Consider the following 6,777-nt stretch of genomic DNA (forward strand, 5'->3'; position numbering starts at 1 on the left):
CTTCTCCTACGATTGCTCAGTTCGGTCTGGCAGCCAACTCTAAGAAGAGTCTTGGTGGTTCCAAACTTCAGGCCACTGTGTTCTTGAGGACCTTCAATGCTGCAGAATTGTTTTGTACCCTTCCCCAGATCTGTGCCTCGACACAATCCTGTCTCGGGGTTATCTGGCTATTCATTCAACCTCATGGCTTGGTTTTTGATCAGACATGCAATGTCAACTATGGGACCTTATATAGACAGGTGTGTGCCTTTCCAAATCATGTCCATTCAATTGAATGTACCACAGCTGGACTCCAATTAAGTTGTAGAATAGAAACAATAGATCAATAGAAACAGGATGCACCTGAGCTCAATTTCGAGTCTCATAGCAAAGGGTCTGAATACTTATGTAAATAAGGTATTTCTGTTTTTGTTTTTTTATACATTTGCAAAAACTTCTAAAAGCCAGTTCTCGCTTTGTCATAATGAGGTATTATGTGTAGATTGCTATGACAAAAATAATATTTTGTCCAATTTAGAATAGGGCTGTAACGTAACAACATTCGGAAAAAGTCAAGGGGTCTGAATATTTTCCGAAGGCACTGTACACACAACTTTGCAGAGACCATATCCAACTGACAATTCTTAGAAAAAATATATAAACTATTGGAACCAAGACTTAAAAATAACTGATATTGGCATAAGATGGAAGGAATGATGGAACATAACTAACTAAATTACAGTTAATGAAAATGTACGATTAATCCAGTATAAACGAATGTATAGAATGTATTACACAAGAGACAAAATTCACAAATTCAGCAGAGTCATGTCTTAAGTGTAAAATGAACTATGGTTAAACAATCCATGCCTTCTGGGAATTTACTTTTGATCTGTCCATTTTCATATTTTTATTTTACTAGGCAAGTCAGTTAAGAACAAATTCTTATTTACAATGACATCCTACCGGGAAACAGTGGGTTAACTGCCGTGTTCAGGGGCAGAACAAGATATTTTTTCATCTTGGCAGCTCAGGGATTGGCACCAGCAACTTTTCGGTTACTGGCCCAACACGCTAACCACTAGGCTACCTGCCGCCCCTGTGCTGTGCTCTATATGAGTAGTAGCAGTGAGATACCCGATGAGTTGGACGATACTTTTCTCGTCAATCATCTTGAAAAAACGTACAGAGCCTTCAGAATGTATTCATACCCCTTGACTTATTCCACATTTTGTTGTTTACAGCCCAAATTCAAAATGGATGAAGTATATTATTTTGTGTTTTAGGTTATTGTCCTACTGAAAGGTGAATTCAATTTTTAAATATTTTTTTTATTTAACCAGGTAGGCTAGTTGAGAACAAGTTCTCATTTACAACTGCGACCTGGTCAAGATAAAGCAAAGCAGTGCGACACAAACAACAACACAGAGTTACACATGGAATAAACAAGCGTTCAGTCAATAACACAATAGAAAAAAGAAAGTCTATATACAGTGTGTGCAAATGGCGTGAGGAGGTGAGGCAATAAATAGGCCATAGTAGCGAAGTGATTACAATTTAGCAAATTAACACTGGAGTGATAGATGTGCAGATGATGATGTGCAAGTAGAAATACTGGTGTGCAAAAGGGCAGAAAGGTAAATAAGAGGTAGGTAGATTGGATGGGCTATTTACAGATGGACTATGTACAGCTGCAGCGATCGGTTAGCAGCTCAGATAGCTGATGTTTGAAGTTAGTGAGGGAAATATAAGTCTCCAGCTTCAGCGATGTTTGCAATTCGTTCCAGTCATTGGCAGCAGAGAACTGGAAGGAAAGGCGGCCAAAGTAGGTGTTGGACCTTACATATAATTGTCATCTCCCGTTGTCTGGTGGAAAGCAGACGAAACCAGGTTTTCCTCTAGCATTTTGCCTGTGCTTAGCTCTATTTGTATCCAAATAAACTCCCCAGTCCATAACGATTACAAGTATACCCATAACATGATGCAGCCACCATTATGCTTGAAAATATTGAGAGTGGCACTCTGTAATGTGTTGTATTGGATTTGCCCCAAACATAACACTTTGTATTCAGGACAAAAAGTGAATAGCTTTCATGCAGTATTACTTTAATGTTTTGGAATATTTGTATTCTGTACAGGCTTCCTTCAATTCACTCTCATTTAGGTTAGTATTGTGGAGTAACTACAATGTTGTTGATCCATTCTCAGTTTCCTCCTATCACAGCCATTGGCCTCATGGTGAAATCCCTGAGCGATTTCCTTCCTCTCCAGCAACTGAGTTAGGAATTACGCCTGTATCTTTGTCGTGGGTGAGTGTATTGATGCACCATCCAAAGTGTAATTAATAACTTCACCATGGTCAAACAGATATTCATTGTCTGTTTAAAAAAAAAACATTAACCAATAGGTGCCCTTGTTTGAGAGGCATTGGAAAACCTCCCTGGTCTTTGTGGTTGAATCTGTGTTTGAAATGCATTGCTTGGCTGGGGGACCTTACAGATAATTGTATGTGTGGGGTACAGAGATGAGGTAGTCATTAAAAATCATGTTAAACACTATTATTGCACATAGAGAGAGTCCATGTTACTTATTATCTGACTTGTTAAGCAAATATTTTACTCCTGGACTTATTTACAGTAGGCTTGCCATAAGAAAGGGGTTGAATACTTATTGATTTAAGACATTTCAGCTTTTAATTTTGAATAAATTTGTTTAAAAAATATATGAAAAAACATCATTCCACTTTGACATTATGGGGTATTGTGTGTTGGCCATTTTAAATGCAGGCTGTAACACACCAAAAAAAATGGGGGAAAATCAGGTGGTGTGAATACTTTCTGAAGGCAATGTATATACTTAAAAACTAGAAATCAACCAAACCTCCATTGTTAACACAATGGAAAAATAACATGCTTTACTATCTAAATGTTGTGAGTGCGTGGGCGACAGAGAGAAACAAAATGGTGCAGTGATTCGGGCGCTGGAGATGGGGGTGTGAGCAGGTGGGTCTGGGCAGGGGAGATGTTTTGGATGTTTGTATGCTGTCGTTTGTATGTGTAGGTTATTGTATTGTAAAAAAAATAAAAATAAAGAAACCTTACAAAAATAACAAAAAAAACTCTATAGGGTCATTAAAATTGTCAATCGTAACAACATGTCACTGGTCTGCCTTTCTGGGGTCTTTCGAAGGCTCTGAGAGAAAAGCTACTTTTTTTTTGTGTCCTCAAAATCCCAGCAATGGATCGGTTGAGTGCTTGTAATGTGTCTAATCAATACGGAAGCAGGCTACAATTTAGAACAGGGTGTTTATTTTCCGACCGCTGTGTATAAACAGGTCTATTAGCTCTCCCTTCCCAGCAGCGTTTACTGATCTGAACTCTTAACATTTTAATCTTTATTTTCAGTAGATTATACAACATTAACATTAAAAGCCAAGATCAGATCAGGTTAAAAAAAAACATTTAACGACTACTTTATTTTTATTTTTACTACCTTCCCATCATTAAGGATAGACACATTTGGCAATACTTTATAGAAACAATTTTTAAATACTATTTGAACCCTAGGTCTGACTCACAGTCAGCTATAGGCCACAGAGCATATTGCACTTTCACAAAATGCTCATCTGTTGAACTTTAAGCTCTTTACTTTAGGATTGTTCAAATAGGCCTGTTATTTTTTTCTTCTCCTATGTACTAGTTGAATGATTTATGAATGTATCCTATAGCTAGTTCACAGTGAGGACACTTCCATACTGATCTTCGGTGAAGAGCCTTTGAATATTTTCTTTGGTATCATTGAGATAAGTATTAGCCCTTTATAAACAATAGTGTATTTGTTAATATATGCCTTGAGGTATCTACACAGGGGTACTTGGCACTTTTTAAAGTCAATTGAGACTTACATTAGTGATTTACCTCAATAGTTCATGATTTAACTACAGCTTCATGTAGCTGATGAGTCAAAGGCCTGACCCCCTTGACCACTTCATTCCACGCCGTGAACATACGGAAGTAAATTCAAGCCATTACATTACACTCTTTATTTTTTGTGGATTATAAAACATTTACATTAATGTTAAAAGCCAACAAAAGATCCGGTCAATAAATTAATACCAGTTCCTTGTTTACCTTTTCCATCATTGACGATCGAGACATTAGGGCCACTCTTTTCATAACAAGTCTTAAACCAAAATACTGCACTTTTACTCTAATAAAGGAATTAGATGGTATGATATTAACTCAATTGCAAAATGATCAGGAAACCAACGGATGCAAGATGAAAATCAACTCATTTTGATATTGATTATTGTACTGCAATGTTGAGTGAGCTAGCATACAAGTATTTCACTGCACCTTTTACACTTGCTGTAAATGGTGTATGTGACAAATACAATGACATTTGATTTGAATAGTCTAAAATGGCTTTCTCTACTTTTCTTAATTTACGCTGGTGTAAAATAACTCTATTGGACTGGTCGTAAATAACTATTGGACTGGCACAAAGAACTGGATTGGATTTACGTAAATAACTAGATTGGATTTACTTAAAGAACTAGATTGGATTTATGTAACAAACTGGATTGGACTAGCGTAACGAACTGGATCGGACTTTGTAATGAACTGGATTGGACTTCGTAAAGAACTGGATTTGACTAGCTGGCGTAAAGAACTGGATTGGACTAGATAATGAACTAGATTGGACTTCGTAAAGAACTGGATTGGACTAGCTGGCGTAAAGAACTGGATTGGACTTGGTAAAGAACTGGATTGGACTAGCTGTCGTAAAGAACTGGATTGGCCTAGGTAAAGAACTGGATTGGACTAGCTGTCGTAAAGAACTGGATGTGACTAGCTGTCGTAAAGAACTGGATTGGACTGGATAAAAATAATTGGATTGGACTAGCTGTTGAAAAAGAACTGGAATGGACTTGATAAATAATTGGATTGGACTAGCTGTTGTAAAGAACTGGATTGGACTAGGGAAAGAACTGGATTGGACTGGGTAAAGAACTGGATTGGACTAGGTAAAGAACTGGATTGGACTAGGTAAAGAACTGGATTGGACCAGGTAAAGAACTGGATTGGACTAGGTTTGGACTGGGTAAAGAACTGGATTGGACTAGGTAAAGAACTGGATTGGACTAGGTAAAGAACTGGATTGGACCAGGTAAAGGATTGGACCTAGTATAGGCTTCACTATGTTCCTTTCACCAGTTTGTTACAGATCAAAACTCTAGACCAGGGGTGTCAAACTCATTCCACGGAGGGCCTAGTGTCTGCAGGTTTTTGGTTTTTCCTTTCAATAAAGCCCTAGACAACCAGGTGTGGGGAGTTCCTAACTAATTAGTGATGTTAATTCATCAATCAAGTACAAGGGAGGAGCGAAAACCCGCAGACACTCGGCCCCCCGTGGAATGAGTTTGACACCTGTGCTCTAGACCACCAGATCAACGCAGATGAAGGAGAGGAGACGAGGAGAAAGACACTATCGAGATGCACCCAAAGAACTGCACCATATCTGGAATGTGCTTTATCCTTATTTGCCAATTGATGGCAGTGTTGTGCAGCTTACATTCTAGACTGGGGAACCAATTCCAATGTGGCCCCATTCAGGCACGAGGTACACAATTTACTTACTTATTCTCTTTTATGTACTCTTTTTCTCACTGTGCATTATGACGTCAGATTTAATCCTACGGCAATGTGGGCTCCAACAAGATATGCGATAGGGGTAGAGATCCATGGAAATGTGGTGGGGTCTGGTCTGGTGGTAGTGCTGCCGCCCACAGACTACACATTGCCCCACCACTCACTTTCTGTGCTATATCCCTCTGATCCATCTTCCCATCCCCAAACAGTATTTATCAACAAAACTTTAACATAGCAAATTCCAGGATGTGAAACCCTAGAATAAGCTGAGCGAACCTTTTCCCTGCATGTGGGAAAACACATCTAGTGATTTAACCTGGAAGAGAATGGCACCAGTTCTCACTGCAATGCAATATATTTTGTATTGATTTATTTTATTTAAACTAGGCAAGTCAGTTAATATCTTGTTAAGAGTTAGTATAATTGGTTAGTAAGTTTGGAGAACGAGTATTTTTACTCTATCATCGTGGCACGAATGTGAAACCATTTGAATCTAGCAGCAACAGTCTGTAACCTACATAATGTAGACCGGATCAGTGAGTCTAGCAGCATCAGTCTGTAACCAGGGGTTGGGTAGGTTACTTTCTAAATGTAATCTGTTACAGTTACTAGTTACACTATATGGCCAAAAGTACTGTACCTGTCCAAAATTGTTATCAGTAACGTAACCTTTGGATTACTCAAACTCATTAATGTAATCTGATTACTTTCAGTTACTTTCCTCTTATTAAGAGGCATTAGAAGACAAAAAGGATTCATCAAACACATTGGTGAGTCGTCATAGTGGTCGTGTGGTCAAACTCACTCAGGTGGAACAAACTTAAACTTGCACCTTTATGCTGAATTGAATGTCATTGAGAAAACAGAAAGGTCTCATAATGTATTTTTTTGCAAACATCATTTCTGAATTTAAAAGTAATCCACTAAGTAATCATGTAGTTTTTCCAAAAGTATCTGTAATCCGATTTCAACATTTTTGCTGGTAACGTAACTTGTTACAGGTACAGTTTTTTTTTGGGGGGGGGGTAATCAGATTACACATAACAGACTACTGTAATCAGTTACTCCCCAACCCTGTCTGTAACCTACATCATTTGGACCGGACCAGTGAAAGTGTAGGGGAAAACAATATGTCCACCACTGTGGT

Source organism: Salvelinus namaycush, chromosome 25 (genome assembly GCF_016432855.1).
Source record: "Salvelinus namaycush isolate Seneca chromosome 25, SaNama_1.0, whole genome shotgun sequence".
Lineage (NCBI taxonomy): Eukaryota > Metazoa > Chordata > Actinopteri > Salmoniformes > Salmonidae > Salvelinus > Salvelinus namaycush.